The following is a 26,832-nucleotide window of genomic DNA, read 5'->3' as shown; positions in this document are numbered from 1 at the left end:
TGAAACTTGACAATGTGACTATTATACTTTAAAATAGTTATAGTGAGTAAGTCAACTCAAATTAGCTATTTATTCTCCTTTAGGGACTTGGGTTGTGGAAACATGTTAAACTGAAGTGTTTTTTTCCACTCAAAGTATTATATGCCACATTATAAAATTATAAATAAAATATTACATGCTACATTATAAAATATACTACATTATTTTGTGTTAGTATGACATTCTAGAATACTTAAGGACACCATTGTCCCCTTTTATAGACAAAAATAACTCAGTGAGAAGCTCTCTGTAAGGATAAATACATCTTTGCTGCATAGCAAAATAGTTCTAATATTTCAGATATAGTGCATGTGCGAGCATGCTCAGAATCTTTGTATCCCGTACTCAATATTGTGCATTTTCCCCCTGATAAGTAACAGTGGCTGGCTTTATTTATAATTTGTTTGAAATGTTGAAGAGTAAAAAAATAATTCCAACAATTACCCAGAGTACTGGATTAGGAGTCAAAAAACCTGACTCGTCTCTAGCACAGATTCACTCTGCTGTTGAGCTGGAGTGTTATAAAATCTAGTGATCTTGCCTAAGCACCATGATGTCCATACTTATTTGTTTGGGAAAGCAGGAGGAGTTTAGAAACCTTGTTGGGCATACAGAATTATGAAGGAATATCAAAGCATACCTCCTGTGTGTATTTTTTTAATGATCATAAACTCGTGAAGTCAATTACTACCTAACAGAGTGCTTTCTCCGTGTGGAAAAGGTAGGCAGCAAAGAGCTTTAGCCATCTGTCACAAAAGCAGAAGGAAATATAAACACTTAGACCCTTTGTCACTTTAACAGTCACTTCTGATTCATGCCTGGCTCATTGTCAGTCCTAAATGGGATAGTCATTTATGGCTGTGCTTGTTGTACAATGGCCAACATGCACAACTGTAAAAGATTATAACAACCATAAAAGGCCTTGATTAAGGAATTTGAATTACACAGAGAGCCCCAGTCACCCCAAGAAGTGATGGGAGAGTAAAGAATAATGTTCTTTCCTTGAAGACAGTGTCTGCATTTCTTTGAGGTCACTGAGGAGGGGCATATGTGGCTGAAAGGTGGGGTAACCACTTTCTCTAGGATGTTCCTGGATATATGCTGGAAACATACTTGCTGAGATTTTAAACCAGTAGAAGTCTGGATATACCTGCTCTGACACTCCAGGGATCTAGACTAGCTTCAATGCACCAGGGATATAGAGCAGCTTTATAGTTAAGAAATCAGGAAATATCCATGACTTTTAAAGTACTACAGTAGTCCCCTCTTCTCCAGGGTTTCTCTTTCTGTGCTGTCAGTTTCCCACCATCAACTAGCAGATGATACTCCTTTTGACCTATCCTCAGAAGTTCAATAGCAGCCTAATGCTATGTTGTCACAATGCCTGCATCATTTACTTCATTTCATTTCATCATGTACACACTCTCTCATCTCACATCATCACAAGGGTGAGTACAGTACAATAAGATATTCTGAGAGAAAGACCACATTCTCATAATTTTTATTACTCTATATTGTTAGGATTGTTCTAGTTTATCATTAGTTATTTTTGTTAATTTCTTACTGCACTTACTTTATGAATTATACTGTATCATAGGTATGTATTACAGGAAAGAACATAGTATGTATAGGGTCTGTTACCATCCAGGGTTTCAGGCATCCACCGGGGGTCTTGGAATGTATCCCTTGTGGATGGGGGGACTACTGTATATTCAGCTATGCTGACATCTGTATCACTTTAAATTTTAAGTTATTAAGTTATTGGGAAATAGTGTGCACATATACCAAATTTCTGGCTGTGAGGCTGGTCCTTCCTTAGGAATTAAGTGATCAAAAGTAAGGGCAGGCTGAGAGAAGACTGGTAGGTTATCTGAGAAATAGATTACTTGTATTCAATTGACATTTTGTTGTAGGGGGTCTTCGTAGTTTGAGGGCACAGAGACAGGACACCTGGGTTTGTCTTTTGGCTCTGCCTCTCAGTTCCTTTTTAGCTCTTTCATAAAATAAAGAGTTTGGGTGAGAATATTTCCAAGGTCTCTTCTAATCTTGAGATATAGATTCAAATTTATTGAAACTTGTTTTATTCAAATTTATTGAAAGAATATGTCATAAAAGAATATTTTTAGATGAATACTAATCCATAAAGACTGGAATATATTTCTCAATCAGAATTTTCATGCTTGAAGAGATCTTTAACCTCAAATATTAGCGTTTTATTTTATTTTATTTTAATTTTTTTTAACGTTTTATTTCTTTTTGAGACAGAGAGAGACAGAGCATGAATGGGGGAGGGGCAGAGAGAGAGGGAGACACAGAATCTGAAGCAGGCTCCAGGTTCTGCGCCATCAGCCCAGAGCCCGACGCGGGGCTCGAACTCACGGACCGCGAGATCGTGACCTGAACTGAAGTCGGATGCTTAACCGACTGAGCCACCCAGGTGCCCCAAACATTAGCATTTTAAATTGCTCCTCCCTTATCCCTAATTTTCTTTTAATTAAATTTTTAATTTTGGAATAGTTTTAGATTTACAGAAAAGTTGCAAAGACAGTAGGGAGAGTTCCCATCCACCTTGCCCCTAGTTTCTATTGTTAACGTCTTACATTACTATGCTACTTTTGTCATAACAAAGGAGCCAGTTTTAACATATTGACATTAAAGTCCATATCCATACTTTATTCAGATTTCTTCATTTAAAAAAATTTTTTTAATGTTTTTATTTTTGAGAGAGAGAGAGAGACAGAGAGACAGAGACACAGAGAGAGACAGAGACAGAGCATGAGCAAGGAGGAGCAGAGAGGGAGGGAGACATAGAATCCGAAGGAGGCTCCAGGCTCTGAGTTGTCAGCACAGAGCCCAATGCGGGGCTTGAACCCACAGACTGTGAGATCATGACCTGAGCCAAAGTTGGATTCTTACCCAACTGAGCCACCTAGGTGCCCTGAGATTTCCTTCATTTTTACCTAATATCTTTTCTGTTCCAGGAAGGATCCTGTTCAGAATATTTTATATTTAGTTGGCATGTCTCCTTAGGCAACTCTTGGTTGTCATTGTTTCTCAGACTTTCCTTGTTTTTGATGACCTTGACAATTTTGTGGAGTATTGGTATTTTGTAGAATGTCCCTCAACTGGAATCTGTCTAGTGTTTTTCTCATAATTAGACTGGAATTAGGGGTTTTGAAGAGAAAGACCATAGAGATACGTAAAGTACCTGCCCTGGCATGTTGTCTCAGGTGTACATGCTCTTGGCAAGACTTAGCAAAGTTGCTGTTGACCTTGATCATCTGGGTGAGGTGGGGTTTGTTGTATGTCCCACTGTAAAGTCAGTCTTTTTCCCCTTTCCATTATTTATTCTTTGGAAGAAAATCACTTTGCGAAGCCCACACACAGGAATGGGAAGTTTTAATTTATTTTCAAGTCACCATAAATTGACTTTTGAGTGAAATCTCCTCAACGTTTAGTCAAATTTCTGAGACTATTAGGTATGTTTGGCAGCAAACAGTCTTGAAAGTTCTTGCTAACCTGGAACAAAACAGCTGGTGAGGAGGAAGAGAAGGCCTATGACTTGTCCTTCTAATATTTGTTCTCTCTTCTCTAGAGGAGAGTTGTGATAACTCACAAAAGGTGCAAAACAACATGATCCCTTGCCTCTCTGTCCCCCAAGGTTGGGGGTTAAAAAATCTATTACTTTAAAGGTGGAGGAAAACAAGCTTCTTATTAATTGCTTTTTCAAAGTATTGGGGAGATCTAGGTCAACAGCATTTTTCTCAATTCTAGCTATGTGAATCTTAATATTTACATTAAACAGTTTCTGTGCACCCCTGAAACCCCCTTCTATCTCTGCCTCTTTAGGAGCAACAGATTCCTAAAATAGAATGTTCATGCCCCAACAAAACATTTTCAGCCCAATATCTTATTTCCTTTTTTAAATTACAGAAGTAATGTGTTTTATGATAAAAAAATTAAAACAATCCAGAAGTATCTAAAATATAAAAGTAGAAGCTCTATTAATACATGTTGAATTCTTTTTGGCTTTTAATTAAAATCCTGGTGTTGTTTTATTGAACAAACTCTATTATAACATAGTATATAGAAATTAGGAGAGGAAAAGAATTTGTTAAAAATCTTTGGCTTGGTCTGTTCATTTGTTACTTATTTAAATTTTTTTTTTTTTAACATTTATTTATTTTTGGGACAGAGAGAGACAGAGCATGAACGGGGGAGGGGCAGAGAGAGAGGGAGACACAGAATTGGAAGCAGGCTCCAGGCTCTGAGCCATCAGCCCAGAGCCCGATGCGGGGCTCAAACTCACAAACTGTGAGATTGTGACCTGAGCTGAAGTCGGACGCTTAACCGACTGAGCCACCCAGGCGCCCCTTGTTACTTATTTAAACAAATAATGATTAAATGCCAATCACGTGTTAGGTGCTAGCATATATGTGGGGGTATAAATGAGGCAAAAGCAAATTATTTGTCCTTAAAGGAACTTATAGTCAAGAGAGAAGGGCAGGCTTCCATAAACAAAGAAATAAATGTCTCTATGCAGGCACATTTGTCACATACAGAACTTCAAAATATTAATTTTTGCTTTGTTAGTAAGATTTTGCCCTACTCACAATGTATTTATTAGTTTTCTTTGTTTGTTGATTTGGAACAATATTAAAAGCTCTTCAGCTGATTTTAATGTTCATTTATTTTTGAGACAGGGAGAGACAGAGCATGAACAGGGGAGGGTCAGAGAGAGAGGGAGACACAGAATCCGAAACAGGCTCCGGGCTCCGAGCTGTCAGCACAGAGCCCGACGCGGGGCTTGAACCCACAGACCGCGAGATCATGACCTGGGCTGAAGTCGGTCACTCAACCGACTGAGCCACCCCGGCGCCCCTCTTCAGCTGATTTTAAAAAGGAGTGAGAACTAAGGCGCCTGGGTGGCTCAGTCGGTTAAGGATCAGACTAAGGGTGGTGTGATCTCATGGTTTGTGAGTTTCAGCTCCACATCAGGCTTTCTGCTGTCAGTGCAGAGCCTGCTTTGGATCCTCTGTCTCTCCCCACCCACCTCCCTGCCCCCCCGCCTCTGCCCCTCTCCCACTAGTGATTGCTCTCTCTCTCCCTCAAAAATAAAAATTAACATGGGGCACCTGGGAGGCTCAGTCGTTTAAGCATCCGACTCTTGATTTTGGCTCAGGTCATGATCTCACAGTTCTTGGATTCAAGCCCTGCATTGGGCTCTGCATTGACAGTGTGGGGTCAGATTGGGATTCTCTCTTTCTCCCTCTCTCTCTGCCCCTCCCCTACTCCCTCGTGTACCCTCTCTCTCTCAAAATGAATAAACTAAAAAAAAAAAAAAAAATGAGTGGGAATGGATTCTGTTTATTTACATGAGACACTACCAGTATTTTTCTGAAAGTGCTTATGGTAGGAATTCTGTTTTCGTTTTTTTTTAAATGATGAAAAAGATTTTTTCCACTGATCATGCCATGAAGGAAGTATACTGACTCTAACATCCTAATCTTTTCAAGCATATCGGGTATACTACACTTGAAACCTTTGATGATAAGAGAATTTCTATGGAATGAGTTTGGTGCCTAAACTCACCTAATACCCCCTTGTCTAGAATGAAATAAGGAAACGTACCCTTGCCAACACTCACTCACTAAATATGAATTAATTTTATTGTAATTTATCTGTGATTAAATCAGGTTCAAAATATTATATCAGAAACTTCTGAAACATACACAGAAAATCCATAGAATTCAATTCCATTAATTTATAATATGCATAAAAATTATCTTATTATTGTAGTCTTTTATATATTTATAGAATGTTAATACTAGCTTTTACTTTATGTTTCATAAATATTACTCTGCCTACCCATCATACTATTTTCATGGTTGCATAATATGTATAGCATTGATATTTTATTATTTAATTAGCCTCTATTGTTTAGTTATTATTGAGAGAGAGAGAAAGAGAGCGTGTGTGCAAATGCGGGAGGGGCAGGGAGAAAGGGAGACAGGATCTGAAACAGGCTCTGTGCTGACGGCAAAGAGCTCGATGTGGGGCTCGAACTCACGTGAGCTGAAGTCAGTTGTTTCCCTGACTGAGCAACCCAGGCCTCCCCAGGTAGTCTCTATAGTTGGAAATTTATAGATTCTTTCCAGGTTTGGGTATCATATCGTATGTTGCTCTAATTATATCTCTCTATTTAGAGATACTTTCCAAAATATGATTTTCTCCTCTTAAATTATTTCCTTAAGACATGCTTCTGAAAACAGGATATTGTATTGTCTAGTATTTGATATGCATTATCAGGTGGTTCTCCAAAAGAAATGTTACCTAATCACAAAGCTTAGAACAGTAAATGGATAAAACTCTTTCTGAAGCCCTGCAAGTACTATACTGATAAAATTCCATCAGTGCCAGGCAATAAAACTCAGATTTATTTCACATTTTACTGTTAAATCTTGGACTTACTTGGAAATCTCTCTTTACTAACTTAAGACACATGGCATCAATCCATAGATCATGCCCCTAATGCTAGGACTATGTTCACAAAGAGTAAAAACTCAATGCAGGCGACCTAAGAACCCCCACTGAGACTAGACCTCTTACCTTCCTTATCCTCTTCCCTCCCTGCCTGCCTCTGACTCTTTCTTTTTCCCTTTCTTTCTCCCTTTCTCTCTCTCTCTTTTTCTCTTTCTCTTTCTTTCTTTCTTTCTTTCCCTCTTTATTTCTTCTCTCTCTCTCTCTTTTTTTTTTTTTTTTATTTATTTTTGGGACAGAGAGAGACAGAGCATGAACGGGGGAGGGGCAGAGAGAGATGGAGACACAGAATCGGAAACAGGCTCCAGGCTCCGAGCCATCAGCTCAGAGCCTGACGCGGGGCTCGAACTCACAGACCGCGAGATCGTGACCTGGCTGAAGTCGGACGCTTAACCGACTGCGCCACCCAGGCGCCCCATCTTCTCTCTCTTTCTTTCTCTTTCTCTTTCTTCCTTTGTCCCACTTCCCTCCGTTACTCTTTCCCTCTCTCTGTCTCTGTCTCTCTTTCAAATTTGATTCTCTGTGTATATATCTAAAGGAAACAAATCACTATCTGCATCCCCATGTTTATTGCAGCATTATTTACAATAGCCAAGACATGGAAACAACCTAAGAGTGCAATGATGGATGAATGGATAAAGAAAATGTAATATATGTATATATATATACACATATACATATATATATATATGTATATATATATATATATATATATGTGTGTGTGTGTGTGTGTGTGTGTGTATAGAGAAAGACAAATATATGATCTAATAAGTGGAGTCTAAAAAAAAAACAAAACAAAAAACCTAAACCAAACTTGTAGAAAAGGAGATCAGACCCATAGTTACCAGAGGTTGGACAGGGTGGGGGTAGGCATTGGAAGAAGGTGATTGAAAGGTACAGATTTATAATTATAAGATAAATAAGTACTAGGAATATAACGTACATGATGACTATAGTTATCAAATATGGCATAGAGTTTCAAAACTATAAACTATAGTTTCAAATATGGTATATTTGAAAGTTGCTAAAAGAATAGATCCTAAAAATTCTCATCACAAAGAAAACATTTTTAAAATTTTTACTATAAATTTTCATTTTTGTATTTATATGAGATTGCAGATGTTAACTTATTGTGGAAATTGCAAAACATGTAAATCAAATAATTATGCTGTAGACCTTAAACTTACACAGTCCTGTATGCCAATTAGATCTCCATAAAACTGAGAGAAAAAAAATAAATTAGGTTCTGAATTGCTGAAACTGGAATAGGACCAACACAGGTGAAAATAGAATAGTGAGCACCAAAGTCATACTACCTCAAAGAATCTTGGACTTCCTGAAAGTACCTGTAATTTTTTGGTTTTCTACAGGGACAGGGAGAGGACGATGCCATCTTCCTAGCCCTGGTAGCTTTGCCTCATGAGAAGAGTCAATGATCCTCTTGTGGTGGAGATCTCCCACATGACCTTCATCTCCCTCAGCGAACATGCGTATGGTTATTGGTGTTGCTTGGAAAAAGAAGCAAACTAACACAAAGGGAAAAGGGTTCCAGGATCCACTGTGATTAAAACAAATGGTTTCATAAAGTATAAACAATATGAGCTCAGACTGCCTAGAATATTCCACTGCTACTAAAGTACAACAGGTCTCCCTTTCCAGAGGCAGTTTTCTAAACAGAGCTCTAAAGTGAGTCCAGTAGGGCTCACACTCTGAACTTGGACAATTATGTGAAATCAAGGACAAAGAAAGGGTTATCAATAATAATAATTTATCAGCGGGAGTGTGTTCTCTACCTTTCAATGTGTCTTGAACCCTTCAAATGGCACCATTGTTTCCTTAGATGGAGCTGGCCAGGCAATCCCTCCCGGGAATCTTTGTTGCCTTCCTTGAAAAACATTGAAAACAAACAAGCCTTTTTCTCTTCCCATAGAGAGTACAAGCAATATTAATGGTTATCTACCTGGGATAAGCACAACAGTCTCATTTTTCCCGACTTGAAAGGGTCATCTGTACTGTCAAGCCCAATTAACTTGTCTTATTCTCACACAAAGAAGGAAGGTTACCAAAAGGCCACATCTTGCCCTACATCTTGGCTGCTCTGGTACAATGGCCTGATCAAAGGCCATCAAAGCATCAAGCCAATAAAGGCAGACCCTGCTTTTTTTGGATACTGGCATAGTGCCACACATGGAAGCCTGTGGGTTCTTACTGAAAGGCTCAGACGCCAAGACAGGATTTTATACATACACAGCCTCCTCCCAATTTTATAACATGGTTATAAATAATTGTGGTACATTTTAAGTGTGTATGGTTAATAAATTAAGGCTCTTAATACAAATGCAATGCAATGTAATTGGGCTTTTCATAAGATAATTATGGGATTTATAAAAAATATTTAAAGTGCACTATAGGCGGGGTGCCTATAATGGGATGGAAGCTTAAAATTGAATGATCAACATCTTCTGTCAATCAAAGACTTCCTTTAAGGAAAAAAGCAAGAATCCACACTCCTGGGGAAATAGGAAGTGTGAGTCAATTATAATTCAATGATTCTGCTGGCAAACTCAGAGTAGGTCCTATATGTGCATATTTGAAGCAGGTCACAAAACTCAAATTACTTGTCTGGCAGTGCTAAAAATCTACTGTACACTCAAATATCTGTTGGTATATTTGGTGCTGTTTCAAATATTTCTAATGATAGAAGGAAGTAAACAAAAAAGTCATTTATTTGTTCTCCTGTTTCTAGGAAAGCTTGACTCTAAGTCACCCTGGATGCTTAGCTACATATGCATGCCAGTGTGGTTCATTTTGATGTTTATGAATTTGAATTTCTGAAGCAAAATTAAATGGGACTGGGATTATTTGATCTAGAGAGAAGGGGAATTTGGCAGGGTTTCCAGATGTCCCATATGGATGGAGTTTGCCAGCAATTCTGTTTTTAAAAGAACACACACACACACACACACACACACACACACTCAGTCACTTATATGCACTTACAGACAAAATGTCTGAGTCCAGATTAGATACCACAGGGCATCATTATCAGCATAAGTCTTGTCAAAATACATATCATATTCTCTGGATTTCAATCTGGCAAACATAGCAAGGATGAACATTGACAAGAGTCTTTAAGTATCTAAACATCTTCTTCTGTATAAAGCTGAAAAACAGATTTTAGAAAATACTTCTAAGAATATAAAAGAATAAATGGATTTAAACTAGGTTGGACCAGGAGTACATTCCAGACAGAAGAACTGTTAAACTTCAGAATATATTATCAAGGCAATTCGTGGAGTTGTATCCTCTGGTGGAATGAGGATTTATAAACAAAACAAGATCATTTTCTCTGATGTAAGTCGTTTGAACATTACTCTGACACGAAAGAGGAATGAATGAAAAAAAATCATTCAAAGTCTCTCAGAACTTTATAAAGTGCAACTTAAAAATGAAATTTACCTTTCCCTAAATATGTCTGCTTTTTGTTGTTGTTGTTGTTGTTGTTGTTGTTGTTGTTACTACTTTCTGATGGTCCTAACTCAACTGGATAGACTGAGTCATGACCTGAATTTTGATAGTACTTGAACGTATCTCTTCTCTGGTAATGAGATCGGACTTCTGTTGTCTTGAGGCATTTTGGAGATGAAAGTTCAATACTTAGAAAGGAGGGAAAGCCAACAAGAAAGAAATGCACCTGGGATTATTACAAGCCACTTTAGCTGCAGTATGGAGATGGCAAACGGGCATGGTAGAGCTCTGCAGAACTTTGTGCAGAAGCTCTTGGTATTCCTTGGAGCATGACCTGTTGGTCCTTTTGAGCACGGAAAACCTTTAATGTACATGGTAAAGACAAAGAACAAATAGTTGGGTGCAGAAGCTGAAACTAAAACATATTGCCGGGACTCTCTTTGTCTTCTTTCCTTGCCTCTCTCCAAGTTAGTAGGCAGAACTACTGTTCCAGGTAAGTGCCGACACCACGTCTCACCAATTTTAGTAGAAAATTTGGACAAAAGAGGGACTTGTAACCCAACTAATCAGTGGATCTGTCGAACGAATGATTTTAATAATGCCTTTTGGCACCAATGTCTACTCTGGTAGGTAGAATTAGGGTCCCACAAAGATGTACACATCCTAATTCCTGCAACCTGTGAATATGTTACCCTACATGTAAAGGGAAATGAAGGCTGCAGGTGGAATTAAGGTTGCTAATCTGCTGACCTTAAAATAGAGAGATTTTTCTGGATTATTCAGGTGAGCCCAATATATCACAAGGCACCTTATAAGTGGGAGAAGGAGGCAGTAGAATAGGTTAGAGTGATGTAGTATGAGAATGAATGGACCCACTTTTGCTGGCTTTGGGGAGAAAGGCAGAGGATCTGGATCCAAAGAATGTAGGTGGCTTGTAGAAGTTGGAAAAGGCAAGGAAACAGATTTTTCTTCTATAACCTTCAGAAGGGAATTCTGCCCTGTCAACATCTTGACTTTAGCCCAGTGAGACCCATGTTAGACCTCTGCAGAACTGCAAAGCAATGAAATTTTCACTCTCAAGCCACTAAGTTTGTGGCAATTTGTTACTGCAACCCTAGAGAACCACTATACCTACCTGAAATTCCACACAACATTCCTCTCACCACACTAAGAAGTCCATTGGAGGAAGAATACCAGACCCATGGTTGTTTAGTAGCCTGTACACATGTGCCATTCACCCATGGAAATGAAGAGTGTTTGCAAGACTCCATTCTTCCATTTCCAAATAGAGACACTAATCACCCTTACAGCAAGATATACTTGCCTCTCCCAATTACAACAAAAGCCATCCTCATTGTCCCCTTAATTGGTGTTTTCATGTTCCTTTTGGTCCAGAGCACGCACGATAGAAGGTTTTCACATGCGTGACACATTTTGTTGGGAGCTCTCAGGGTCAGGCTCAAATCCTTATAAGTGGGCTGTGACTCCAACTGGATTCCTTTATTTCTTTTTTTTTTTAAATGTTCATTTATTTTGAGAGCGAGACATAGAGAGCGAGTGGGGGAGGGGCAGAGAGAGAGGGAGAGAGAGAATCCCAAGCAGGCTCTGTAGCTGTCAACTCAGAACCTGATGCGGGGCTCGGACTCACGAACTGTGAGAACGTGGCCTGAGCCAAATGAAACCAGTCAGACATTTAACAGACTGAGCCACCCAGGCGTTCCATGTATTCCTTTATTCCTGATTCAGGATTGGGAACACAGTGAGAGGTGAAATTTATAGAAAAGGCCATACTAACTTAAACAAAACGCAGATCATGTACAACAGATACCTACAACCTTGCATTCTAATCAGAAAGTGAATAATCATTTAGGACATTTAAGCAGTTGATTTATTTTCTTATCCTTTTAGATTTTTTGCGGGTGCAGTGTTGGTTCACTGAATTCACTAATATGTACCAGTGAGAACGAAAAATTATCTTTGTGGAAGGGATAAGGAGCTCATCCACCAAATTATTCCCCAGTTTCCTTTCCTATAAAATAAGAGTGAAAAATTGTGTGCTTTAGCACAAGGAACTGTTGGCAAGGATAGCAATACTTTTGAGTCATGTCATGTCCTTGGGAAATAAGATACTCCAAGATACGAATTCGGAATACCTCCATCTACCCTTTATTCCTACTACTTGTTACATATTATTACTCTCTCTAGCATTTTTGATTCACTCATAGCTAATGTTTATTGTGTATTTACATGAATTATTCCATTCAACCATCCCATGTTACAGATGAGAAAATGAAGCAAAAAGAGATGAAGAAACTTGCTCTGACCATGAAGTTACCACTTGGTGAAACCAAGATTTAAACCCAGGCCTGTGGGACTTCACAGCCCTAGTTCCTAACCAGGGAACTTTATCACATCTCAAAGGATGCCCTGTACTTGAGATGAGATAAGCTTAAGACACAGTGATCTTGCGCAAGATATCTTCACATGGGCAGGTCCTCTTAACCAGGAATCTTCCCAACTTTCTTCTCCACCTACCCACACCCTGCTGAACCCGTTCCATTTCCTTCCCAAGATCTCTTTCCTTACCTCTGCAAGTGGATTCTATGAGAATCCAGTACTCATCGTTAGATCCTTTGCAACACCCAGAACTGGCCTTTGCACATAGTAGACAGCTGCTGGGTAGTGGAGATCCCCCCGTTCCTCATCTTGGAAGAGAGAGATTGAATCTCTGCTTTCCCACTTACTGGCAATGTGGTCTGAGATTCAGTGACCTCATCTGTAAAGAAAAAGTAAAAAGAAAAGTAAGTAATATTCATCTCACAGATTTGTTATGGAGATAAAATGAGCTATTATATATAAAAGTACTTTGTAAATTAAAGTACCATTCAGATATGAGGGATAATAGGATTAAGTCAAATCAATTTTGTATTGCATTTCTTGAACTAGTCCTGAGATTGTTGAACTGCGTCCAATTTCGTACATGAACACATTATCATGAATGCATTATAGCGCTATTGAGGAAGGCTGCAAGATCAGAATCGTTTGCCCTGGTAAAGAGAAGGCTGAAGTGAGTTTTCAAAACAAACTCCAAGTGTTTGTCTATTCAATAGACAATTGTGAGCAACTCCATGGAGTCCCTGGCCTCAAATTAGAGCAAAAAGGGATTTGGTCCAGACATAAGGAAATGCTTCATGAACATAAAGACTGCGAAACCTACTATTAAGGGAAATTGTGGAGACAAATAACAGCCACAAATAAGTTACTTCATGCTGCCAAATTGACCAAGGAGAAAAAGAAACATGTTTATTTTTCAAAATGTGGAGGTTCTGAAGCAATTAAATATCTTCCCTCACTAAATTGACATATTTTTGGTCTTGATGGCACTATAAAATTAAATTCTTTAGAGGAGGTTTAAAATACAAGACATGGCATCTCTTCTGGGGGAACAAAACACAATGAAGAAGCTATTAAAACTAGAACTATTCAAGAAAATGTATTTGTGGACTACTCTAACGACTCGTGTAAAGAGGAAATGGCCCCAGTGAAATTAAAGCCATCCCATATATACCCGTTCTCACTCCCCCTCAGCTTGCCTCCCCCGCTTCGACAATCACTGTCTGTATTTGAGCATCCACGTCTACTCTGCTGAAGCTGGGGGCCCCAACACCCTTCTTGTCATAGCGAATGGAAGGCAGAGTGGCCCTAAATACCGATATGGATGTTATGCAGAACAGGTCAAAGCCCTAATGCCCTCATAGGCATAGTTTCTGTTGAGCTATACTTTGTATGAATCTTTCAAAAGGTTGGGGCCTTTCTGTGGCGACTGAATACTGACAGCAAATGTAACCTGAGTCCAGTTAGAGGTCACTGACCGTGCTCCATGCTCTACAATAAGCTTATCGGGGCCATCTCTTGAAATAATAGTCACTTCCAGGTCTCCTTCATCTTCTTCACTCTTTACTTTCCTCCCTCCTCCCCCACCAAAGCCCACCCTTCCCTCTCAGGCATGGATCCTTCAGCAAGGTTCTCTCTTTTCTTGGGCTTTTCCTGTTGCCATCACAAAGCCCTCAGTGTCCTTTTTGGAGTATCTTCATCTAACCTAGAGTCAAAGGCCATTCTTGCCTCAGGAAAAAAAAAAAAGTTCTAATTTAAATGTTTCCCCCAAAATATAGTTTAAAAATACACGTTAAATACATGTAAATAGGGTATAGTTTTAAAATACATGTTAAATTAATATATGTTGAGGGAAATTGCTAGACTGAGCAATGTCACTTCATAATTGACTTAGGGATTCTGAGAGTGACACGTGTTTCTGTGAGTATGTGGAATCTGTCATGCAAGGCAGTGCTCCTTTGCAGTTTCTGGGTAATTGACTCAGGACTCAATTTTCCTAAAAGATAGAAGTAGATTATACAACAAATGCTTCTATCGAACTCTGCCAAAAGGATTACCAAAATGGACTGGTGCCATCATTGTTCCAGGTTTTATGACATTTCAGGCACTTCTTAACCTTGAGCAATCACATTCTAAGTTCCAAGGTCACATGCAAATAAAAATGATCAGCCTTTTATCGTAGCAAATGTAACCAGCTGATCGTCAGAGACAAACTTATCTTTGCAGAGTATTGCCATACTCTTTAAGGAAACTTTATATAGGTATTTTTCATGGCTGGATATACCTAAGGCAACTATTTAGAGTTTATTCCAGAGTCATTTATTTGCAGTTTTATTAAGCAGTCTCTTCGCAGCGTGTCTGCAGTGGTAAAGCACCACACTGGACTTGGGGTGAGTGAGACCCAGCCCCTGTGCTCAGTGGCCAGGAAATGCCCTGAGAAAAATGAAGCAGAGTTCTTTACTCTAATGTATGAGACCTGAGTCATCTAGTCCCCAAACCCCTCTCTGCCTGCATCTTCACTGATATTCCTCCGGCTTTGCTGCACTCTAGCCACACAGGTCTCCTTTCTGTTCCTTAAACTTGCAAAGAGTAAGGCCCTCCTCAGGGCTTTTGTCCTTGACAATGTGCCAGCCTGGCAGTTCCAGAGCCATACTCGTGGGCTCCTGCCTCACTTCATTCAGGTCTCTGTTCAGATTTCTCCTCCTCAGTGAGCCTCTTCCACCATCCTGAGAGTGTCCCTGTCACTCACCATTTCCTATCCTTGCTTTAATCTTACACACCTTATAGATTTTATTTTATTCACAGCTATGTCCTCAGTGCCTTGCACAGTATCTGGCACTCACTTGGTGCTCAGTAAAATTCACTAATAAGTGAACGGACGGATGGGTGTTCAACCTAATAGGGTGATTGGACAGATCCACAGATAACCACATACAATCACTACTAGAAGCCTCATACAATCACTACTGGAAGCTGGAAAACTCAGCAGTTTTCTTGGAAGATTCAAATATAAGCCAGGCACTCCATCTGCACAAGCATTCAACCTAAACAAGTTATATATGTTGGGAATACATGCAATGAGACTCAAACTTTTAGTTCCCTCCTTTTTGCTAAGTTCTTATCTGAGTAGGTTTAAGCTGGAACCCAATTGTGACAACGATTTGATGATCTTCTCTGTGAGAATTTTTGAAACATCTCCAAGGCTTGAGTAAGGCAAATAATATGCCTTCAGGACACTTAGCTACCATGATTCCTGAGAAAGAAGGATCAGAGAACTAGCTAGCGTTTATTAAGTGCCCTCTGTATTCCATGCACTGACCTGGAGATTTAGAACTTCACTTAGGTCTACTGCAGGATTCTTATTATGCATTTCTTGAGAAAGCAATCAATACCAGTAGCCTACGAGTCTACGTCTAGCACTTTAGGCATCTCAAGAGATCCAGAAACATACGTGCTATCTCTTGAAACGACTTAACATATTAGTGGGATGTCCACAACTGCTGTAACCAAGAGCCCATGAAATGCACCTGTTAAATTAGAGAAAAGTTATTTCTTTTTCATGTAACAGCCCAAAGAATAGTGTTCTCAAAGGGCTGGACAGGCAGCACTGCCCTGCAAGGTCACCCAGGAACCACTGCTCTGTGAGGTCATCTAGGAACCAGGGCTGTGGGTGTGTTCTAACAATGTCAACATAGTTAGATCCAAGGCGGCTGGTCCAACTGAAGAAGGAAGAAGAAAAGAGAAGGTAAAAAGGCTAAGTGTTGTCATCTTTAAGAAAAGATTGAGGAGTCACACCTGCCACCTTTTCTATCATCTCATTGGTGAGAATTGAGTCACATGGCCACGCTTGAAAAGCAGGCTGGGAAATATAGAGTCTAGCTGAGAAGCATGTATCCAGTTGAATTTGGAGGCAGTCATCCTACTAAGAAGAAGAAGGGGAGAATCGTTCCTGGAGGATGGTTGGCAGACTTTTACCAAACTAGGTTATTAACTGGTTGAATTTTAGGCCCAAGGAATAAGTCCTCTGGGTGACGTGATGGACATTTGCACATTTTTGCCTGCCTAGAACCTTTTGAACAGCTTTCCTGAGTGTGGAGAACTTCCCACTTTACGGCCCCTGCCACCCCATGAGTAAAGGCGGTAGCTTGTTTTTCCCGCATCTCTTGTAGGTAGGGCCTGAGCATGTAACCCAGGCTCTGCTCACCTGACACTGTGCAAAGACTTCAGTTCAGAGCAAGCAGCATGAGGAGCTTTGTGGAATCCATTTTCAGGTGGGGATGGAAGCTGAGGCATTTGATTTGGGGACAGCAGTGGCACTGTTTCTGGTGTCAGTTACTTGAGCACAGTTAACTAAGAAGAGGAAGTTTGGTTGCTCATGGCCAATTAAAAGAGTTTCCTTCCCAACTTTGGACTTGGTTTGGATTTGCTCTGCTTTTCTGTGTAGTCAGAACACAAACAGAAAGTGTATGTTTATTATTCCCCTCGGGCTCTTCCTAGAGGTAAGGGTTCTAACTTGGGATGGGGGTTTTGGTTAACTTTTTAATCAGCTGGGTCCTGGTAATGCTTTTGTGGGATGAAAGCTCTACTGGCATCTCAGTCATCACGGACAATGAATCAATTTAGGACTTGGAGTGAGGTTTTTTATCTTCAGAGATTAAGGCAGGAGTTTCTGAATAATTTTTTTTTTTTTTTTTTAAGATCTTGCTTAATTAAAGGGCTTCACTAGATTGTGTTCATCATTGTCAGAGAGCCTCACCTCTGGCTGTTATTGCCTGGGTCAAACTTCTTCTCGTCCCTCAGCTTTACACTAGAAAAGGGCTCTTTCTCAGCCACGGCTGCTCATACCTCTTGCCAACTAGCACAAGTTGGACAGAATGTTAAAGATGACTCAGAATACATACCTGGGGTGGGAAGATCTAAGAACTCTCATTACGTTCTGTCTTGTTTAATTTATGTTTTTTCATAATCTATGACTACTATTCCCTTTGAATCTTCCATAGATTCTAGTCATAGGCCAGACTCATAACTCAACCCAAATTATTGAACATAAGAAGCATAGTAAGCATTAAATACATATTGGTTAAACTGAATTAAATGAGATTGAAATATACCACCAAGACATAGACCTCTAGGGATTGCTTGATTGCAAAAGCCAGAAACCTACATGACAAGCTAAAGCCAAAAAGGGAAATTTACTGCAAGGATACATGGATTTCTTTAGGAGGGAAATGAAAGACAAGTGGAAACTTACCAGGAATGAGGGAGAATGCTCTTAAAGGTGCTAAGTTTGCTCATTTCTGAAAATTAGCTCTATTGTTCTGTTCTCTCTCTTTCCAGACTGACTTTTCTGACTTCTCAATGTAATGACAGAAAACAGCATTCCCAACTTCATGTGAATTCTTGCAAGTGCTCAGTATATGTCAACTATAGTTACTGTGTTTCCATCACATGCAACACCTGGGCACTGGCTTTCTTTCAAGTGTCGGACAGACATCATTGTCAAGCAGAATTCTTTCTCACTGACCTTGGATGTTGTCTCACATTCTTCTTCTTCTTCTTTTTTAAATTTATTTATTTTTGAGAGCGAGAAAGACAGAGTGTGAGTGGGGGAGGGGCAGAGAGAGAGAGAGACAGAATCCAAAGCAGGCTCCAGGCTCTGAGCTGTCAGTACAAAGCCTAATGCGGGGCTCAAACTCACGAACTGTGAGATCATGACCCGAAGTCAGACGCTTAACCCACTGAGCCACCCAGGCATCCTGTCTCACTTTCTTTTAAATGTAGAGCTCCAGATAGCCATGGCAACAACTGGTAATAAATGTTTGAGAATGACCATCTGTGTTCTAATTCCTCTTTCATAGGATAGTCCTCTAAATATTTTAAGGTAGTTAAAGGTAGTCTTCAGTGATTATGTTGCTCTAACACTCAGTATCTATAATTCTTTGAGTTATGTGACATGGTTTTGAGCCTCCCTTGCTCTCTTAGTAACAGTGGAGTTGTACCAAACCTCATTTAACTTACAGAAATTCAGTGATGTCTGTGTTGCACCAAACAACAACAATTAAGTGTTGATGGTGGGGGGCAGGGACTGAGTGGCTTAGTACGTTGAGCATCCAACTTGGGCTCAGGTCATGATCTCACAGTTCATGGGTTTGTGCCCCGCATCAGGCTCTGTGCTGACAGCTTCAGATTCTGTGTCTCCCTCTCTCTGCCCCTCCCCCACTCATGCTCTGTCTCTCTCACTCTCAAAAATAGATAAACATCAAAAATTAAAAAAAAAAAGGGGTTGGGGGAAATTCCTTTATCCTCCCTCCCTATATACACTCGAATGAGAAAAAGGGAATCCATAGACAGCATACACAGGGCAACAAAAGGAGTTAATTTTTGTCTGTTGTTCTTTACATGACCCAGGTGCTGGCAATGTAAAGTCAATTCAAGGAATTCCAAAGATAAAGTTGACCATATGTGATTTGTAGTGTGGTGACTTTAGAACTTGTACCCCACTGTCTTCTCTTCTGAAGGTGGTCCTACTTGCTTTTCTTTCACCTAGAGAATAGTCTTTAGAATTTGAAGCAGGACTTCCAATGTGGTCTTTACAGAGAAGACAATGTAGTTCTCACCTCATCAGTTCTAATTTTACATATGCAGCATCTCAGCAGTATGGGGCTCACTGAACACCAGAAGTCTTGCCACTCTTCACATTTGCTGCAATAAAACCCAAAATAATGTGCCTCCTCATAACACGAATGCAAATACAGTGCATCAGGCCAGCTTCTGTTCTCATTAACCTTGCATTATCTTACCCCACTAGGTAAAAATCATACTCCAAGGGTGTGCTTTTACTATTACTTACAAGATAACTCGAGGAAAAACACACTGAAGGGGGCACAGTATCAGGAAAATACTCAGCAAATGTTAGCCTCTTCCACTCTCAGCAGCTGCTTCGTGACACATAGGTGAACGTCTTTGCTCAAATCACTAGTATTTTTTGTTATTGTTTCTGGTCCATGGTTCAAGGCTGTCCCGGTCTTTCTGGTCCAGGTCCCACCATCTAATCTGTTTGCTCTTCCTCCCTGGTTTGCATGCTTCTCACTTGCCAACTGACTTCTTGACAGCATTTTCTTACCTTTTCACATGTTCAAACTGGGTGGGAGATGGAAAGGTAGCACCCACCTGGAGCAATGTGCAATACTGGTAGTTACACACTTCTCTCACGCTGTTTGAGAGTGCCACGTGGTTAAAAACATTATAACACGTCATTTAATGATTTTTTAAAAAATCACACGTGTTGAAATAACTTTCTAGGCTCAAGATGCAGATGCTCCTGCCCAGGGCTCTGTGTCAACAAACTGAGACTTCGATAACTTTTCTGTCCCTGTAAATGTTCAGTTTGACCAGAAACAAAGTATATCCAGGCTGCCAATTCCCAAACGCCAAGCCAACTCTGGGTCCTCTCACCCCAAACAAGGTTGGCTGTGTGACACCAGAAAACTAGATCTTTCTTATTTTTCTCTTGTTTGTTCTTGATTCTTTATCTTATAAAAGTTTCCTGTCTTCGGCTTCATTTAGCCGTTCTTGGAAAGGAGACTGTCTGCTTCATGAAGTGTAAATAAAGTTCATCTGTATCACCTAAATTATCTTCTTTCATCATTTTTTAACACATGTAGCAAGTTGAAACAATAGAACACCATCCTATGGCTGATCTTGTTAGTAAAGACTCTCAAGTAGCGGAAGAGAAATAAAGGAACAAGAGTTACTATTTTGTTGTGGTTCATCCACTTTCTCTCAAGTTTGAGATACACTGAGTTTAAGAATCTGCTTCATTGTAGGGCTGGGTGGCTCAGTTGGTTGAGTGTCTGACTCTTGATTTCAGCTCAGGTCATGATCCCAGGGTCATGGGATCAAGCCCTGAGTCGGGCTCCGGGCTGAACGTTGAGTCTGCTTAAGATTCTCTGTCTGTCTGTCTGTCTCTCTCCCTTGCACATGAACATGCACATGCGCTCTCTCTCTCTCTCACACACACATTCTCTCTCTCTCTCTAAAATAATCTATTTCACCACACCTCCACATCTGGCTCTGCTTCCAACTGCTTTGGTTATAGTCACACCTGTACTAAAGGAAGAAACTACAAAAAAAAAAAAAAATCACAGAAGGCTCTATCAGAAGATCTCCCAAATGATTAAGAATGTCAACCCCATACAGAAAATGAAGCCCTTCAAGAGGTTTGAGATAACCCAAAAGAAGAGAGAATTTATTTGCCCTATTTCAGGAAGGCTTTTGATACCATGTGATACAGAAGAACAATGTCCAAGTACAGGATAGACAAGAAGAAAAAGAGAAAAAGGAAGAGAGAGGGGAGCTGTAAAGATGACTACCAGGTGAGCTCAGGCTTAAAGTGACTCAATTTGCATACAGCTAATCTAAAAATAGAAAACAGAATAGGAACATGAAGCCCTAATGTGCCATTCTCTCCTTGCAATTTCCAAAGGTGAAGGTCAGTATTTGACAGAGGTTAATTAAGAAACACACATGCAAACAACACATATACACATATTCATAATTTTTTATATACATATTTATTTTATATATATTTATGTATACAAAATACCGCCTACAATTTTTTGGCCTGATCTCTAATGTACAGAAGAGCAGTGTGGATAGAGCACTGTTCTAGGATAGGGCATATCCTGGGACAGAATATCTCAATTTGAGTCCTTACTTGACCACTTGCTGTTTACCTTGACTAAAATTTCCTGAGTCTCAATTTTCTCATATTTGAAACTGACACAATAACAGAGAAGTGACAACATGTTGTGTTCTGTAAAGTCTAGGCATGTTATTCATTATTAGGAAACACCTGACCATTGACTTTATGGCTCCCAGCCAAATACTTCCACAATCCTACCAAGATCCATGAATGTCATCTCCTTTCAATTATTTATTAGAAAAATGAGCATAAAGAAAAATTCCATTTTTTGAAGAATTCCTGACTGTGCTGTTTGTGTTGATTTCACTGATTTTTCAATACTTAGGAGAACAGGAATAATGGAAACATCAACAAAAATAACTCAGAAAAAGTACAGTGGCAGGGCTCCTGGGTGGCTCAGGTGGTTAATTGTCTGACTTTGGCTCAGGTCATGATCTCACTGTTCGAGGGTTCAAACTCCGCAACTGGACTCTGTGCTGACAGCTCAGAGCCTGGAGCCTACTTCGGATTCTCCCTCTCTCTTTGCCCCTCCCCCCACTCACGCTCTGTCTCTCTCTCAAAAATAAACAAAACATTAAAAAATTTAAGAAGAAAAGAAAAAGAAGAAGTAGGGTGGCCCGATAACCAATTCTAATATGTATTTTCACACCTCAGAAAAAGTAATTCATTGTGTGATGCTATGGTGGGACCATCCCCTGGGCTCCTCTGTCCTAGACAAGTTACATTATTATCAGTTCAAGTTAAGAGTTGGAAATAGAAATACCTCCAAATATTTTAAGGATACAAGAGTTTTAATATAGGGAAATGGGTACTTATGCAGTGGTTCCAACACTCACCCTCCTCTTGATAGCTTTGCTTGTCAGCAGGGAGAAAAAAATCAGGAATTTCAATGTGTTACTAAGAGCAAGTGTTCAAGGTCCCAGGGGGAATGCTCATGATGGTTGGATCTGAACTCCTGAGCTGATGGTGGTACTTTGTGTTGTAGGGAGTCAGGAAGACACAAACACTGGATTGCTTTTTTCACTTATGAACCTTTTTAATGAGCGACACTAAGGTCTGATGCCACCACTCTGGCTATTCAGTGTATAATTTTAAGAGCGATGAAAACGTTTTAAAAAGCAGAGGTGAAACAAAAATATTCTTTGCCACTAGAGAGAGAAACAAACACACAAAAAGAATTATTTAACTGCCATCTCTCCTTTTTAATATAGAAATTTCCAGATGGGCAATTTTGGTGGCCTTTAAAGCGAAGTTGAGGGAACTTCAAGATGATTACCCTGACTTGAGACTGGAAAGTACCCTTAGCACTGTTCTGGATGGAGCTTAGAGTGCCGGGCGCATGCAGCCTCACTGAAGCTGAAATTGAAAGTTGGCTCTGAAATAACGGATTTTATAAAATTCGGTAGGTTGAATCTTAAAGGATAAAAAAATTCTCTACATTTTTTATATAGATGTATTCTATGATTTTACTATCAAGATGTTTGTACTAAATACTGTTTCCTTGCTGGTACCTTCTCCTCCAAGGCTTGACCCACTTGTGCTTAGTGTTCCTCCTGCAATCCTAGGCAAACAGTTACTGTTTTTCTTAGTTGACAAACATTATTTGAACTGCCACCCCTATGATGAGAGTCCCTATGATGAGAGTCAGGTAAGGAACAGCCTGGGGCCGGGCAGGGAGGAAATCCATGTGCATGTATAAATTTGCATCCCTTCCTGTTCTTGCTTCATGCATTTCACAGCAAGTAATGGCAATGGGAGATTGGTCACACACTCTCTCCATCTGGTACATGGGTATCTGCTGTTGTCAGAGTGGTTTGTTTCTGACGGTTACAGCTGCTGGATCAACACTTATTTTTTTCAAAATGACTCAGATCTTTATGTTCTGTTGCTTTAGGGTAATACCTATGACAAATATTAGGATGTGATGGTGCAGGGCTAGAAAGAGTGGACGTGACAACCAGCACTTACTTTTAGGAAGTAGTATCTGAAGACCATAACTCTTGTCTGATGACTCAGCCACCCAAATTCCAGATACCTACGTGCCATATTCCTATAAACATCGGACATTTCCCCCTATAACGTATCGTTGTGTTAGAAAGGTGAAACAGTCGAATGCTATGACAAAAGTTTTGGCATCTCAAGAATCCCTGTGCTGGGACTACGAGGTGTAGTTGTGGTCAATTCTAAGCATGGATGGCACTGGTATTAATTGAGCGTATCTATTGGGACTTACAATGTCCCAGGCTTACAGGTTTATGTGGGACAACCCTATGAGATAGGCACTACTTTTCTAATTCTCATTTTACAACGGAAACTGGTGCACAAAGCGGTTCAGTAATTTGTTCAAGGTCACGCAACAGTGGTATCATCAGAAGCTGCATCTCAGCCTTTGGGATCAGGTTTCTTCCTAAATTTCTGTTAAGGTTACTACTGTGCTTGTTCTGATAACCCAGCTTCAAAGCGTTGGATCTGGGAGAGATTGGAGAAGTTTTAGAGCTACCCATTCATTCTAGGGTTGAGGACAATGAAGACAAGAGAATGTTAAGATGACTGTCCTGAGCCTCCATATCCGGGTCATGGCAACACCAAGACCATCAGCAGTGTTGTTTTTTCTATTACATCACACTTTGGCTTTTCTCTGCCCATTGTTCTTTATTGCTAATGAATCACCAAGTCTTACCTGCTTCCTTCCTAGCTTTTCCGATCTCTGTCTCCCCCTTCCTCTCCCCACTGCTGTCACCAAATCCAGGCACTGGTTACCCTCCCCTAGAAGATTATGATTGACCAGCCTCAGGACTGCCTGTCTCTCTTACTTCAGCTGGGCAGCTATGAAAACAAAAGTAATTAGTAATTACAAGCTCCACCTTTCAAAAAAATGTGTGTCTCAACCATTCAGTCATTTCCTAAATGTTGCCCAGTTTCTCCTTTGTAATTGTAATTGTTATTTTTTAAAACATCTTTAAACATTATTAATGCTCATTGCAGCAATTATTAAAACACAGTTTATGCTAAGCTAGAGCTTTGGTGTTGTGCTGCGTGAGCCACACATCCTTACTAACTTGTTCCTTGTCCTTGACAAAAATTACATATTTTATTACTTTTGCCCAACCTTAAAAAAATTTAGACATAAAATATGTTCGTTACAGACAACCCATTGCATATAAATAATTACAGAAGAAATTAAAATACTTAGAATCATATTCATCCAAATCAGAGCTAACACATTGTTGTGCATTTTTCTCTTATTTGTAAATTTTTCTTTTCTTAATATAAAAATTTGGGAAATCCTAATTTTCCTCTCTGGCAAACTGTGGATAGTAAACCTCTTTCACAAGTTTGTTGGATGGATGAACTGAGAATATATATAAATATACCTGATGTACAGTATTTGCTCAATAAACGGTGGCTATGAGCTGTTTTTATATTTAACTCTCCAATCTGGAATTAGGTTTTTTTGTTAAGTTTATTTATTTATTTTGAGAGATTGGGGGGAGGGGAGGGGCAGAGAGAGTGAGAGAGAATCCCAAGCTGGCTCCGCACTATCAATGCTGAGCCTGGCAAGGGCTCGATTCCATGAACCACCAGAATGTGACCTGAGCCGAAATCAAGAGTGGGATGCTCAACTGACTGAGACATCTGGGCACCCATGGAATTAGTTTTGATTTCAAAAATGAAATAGGGGAATAACTTCATTTTTTTCCCAAATGGTTAAGAAATTGATTTGGGGTGCCTGGGTGGCTCAGTAGGTTAAGCATCCAACTCTTAATTTCAGGTCGTGATCTCATGGGTGGTGAGACCAAGCTCTGTGGTGTGGACTCTGCTTGGGATTCTCTGTCTCCCTCTCCTTCTCTGCCCCTCCTGCCTGTACTCTCTGTCCTCTCTGTCTCTCAAAATAAATAAATATTGAAAAAAAAAAAGAAAGAAATTGATTCAATTTTTTAAAATTAAACTTTCGATTTTGAGGTAATTGTAGATGTGCATGTAGTTGTGATAAATAAAACGAGAGATCTTCTGCACCCCTTTTCTCAGTTTCCCCCAGTGTACTGCAGTACAATACCAACCAGGATACTGACATTGATACAATCGATATACAGAACATTTATTTCTACCACCAGGAAGACCCCTCCTGTTGGCTTTTCATGGGCACACTCACTTCCCGCTCACTTCCCTCCTGCTCCCGTCCACTTCCTTAACCCCCTTCAACCATCAATCTATGCTCTGTTTCTATAATGTTGCCATTTCAAGAGTGTTATAGAAATGTACTCATACAGTATGTAACTTTTTTGGATCAGCTTTCTTCACTTAGCAGAATTCTCTAGAATGTGACCATTTTAAGTGCAAAATTCAAGTTTTTACTCAGACTGTTAGCTGTTTTGTTGTAACAATTATTTCCTTTATTGCTTACTTTAGGGAGAATAGGCCCGTTTAGGAGTCACAATGTCTCCATCAATTAGTCTCTTTTCAAGTTCACGGAAGTGTTTTGTCATTTTACTGTGTATTATTTGTTATATTTATTTTTGTGTAATATATACATAATACGTATTTTGGAACTCCCTAACTTAAAATTTATTGGAAATATATTTTTTGAGCATGGTCTGCAAAAATTCTTGATTTTAAAAAGTGCCAATTTCTCAAATTCTCTAAAATAAGTTTACTGTTTAAGTTTACTGTTTACTGTTTACTGTTCTTAAAGGTTTTTAAATTTTTCTGTATTAAATTCTCATTTTAAATTGCCTGTTAGGACATGAAGGGATATATGGGGCATTGTATTGCCTCCTTGTCCCTATAGATCATCCCCTCCCGTGCTGGCTTTATTTAATAGAAATTTAATTACACATCCTATTTGGTAAGAGAGACAAATGAATGAATCTTGCTGACAGAAAAAAAACATTGAAGAATTATACCTGTGGCATGACACATTTGGCTGATATGTCCTAAAGATATAACACATTGCTTACATTGGCAAGGAGGGAAGGATAATTTATGTGGTGCTCTCTAAATACTGTGTTTGTTATAGTTAACTGTTTGTGAGATTTATTTATTTTGCACTTGAAATCACTGTGTGAATCTTATGACCCCAAAGACATAAATAAACTCCGTATTTCTGGCATTCTCTTACTAACCCTGATGACATATGGTCCTAACTCCAGAATTTGTGTTTTTTTTTAAATTTTTAAAAATGTTTATTTATTTTTGAGCGAGGGAGAGAGACAGAGTGTGAGTTGGGGGAGGGGCAGAGAGAGAGGGAGACACAGAATCTGAAGCAGGCTCCAGGCTCTGAGCTGTCAGCACAGAGCCGGATGTGGGGCTCGAACTCAGAGACTGTGAGATCATGACCTGAGCCGGTCAGACACTTAACTCACTGAGCCATCCAGGCGCCCCCAGAATTTGTGTTTTTATAAATACAAATATATAAAATCAAGTTTACTGAAGTATAACTTAACACACAACAAAATGTGCCCATTTTAAGTACAAAATTCAAGAAGTTTTGACAAATGTATATATCTGTATCACCACCAGCACAGCCAAAATAAAAAACGTTTTTATCAGCCCCAAAAGTTCTCTTGTATTCCTTCCCAGTCAATTTTCTCACCCACCCCCAGCCTCTGGAATCCACTAATTTGTTTTCTGTCATTATAGATTAGCTTTGTCTTTTCTAGTGCTTTATATAGATGGATTCATACAGT

The sequence above is a fragment of the Panthera pardus genome, unplaced genomic scaffold (assembly GCF_024362965.1).
Source record: "Panthera pardus isolate Hobbes unplaced genomic scaffold, ASM2436296v1 HiC_scaffold_17, whole genome shotgun sequence".
In the NCBI taxonomy this organism is placed as follows: domain Eukaryota; kingdom Metazoa; phylum Chordata; class Mammalia; order Carnivora; family Felidae; genus Panthera; species Panthera pardus.
The sequence above is the reverse complement of the archived record's forward strand: the minus strand, read 5'-3'. Positions refer to the sequence as shown.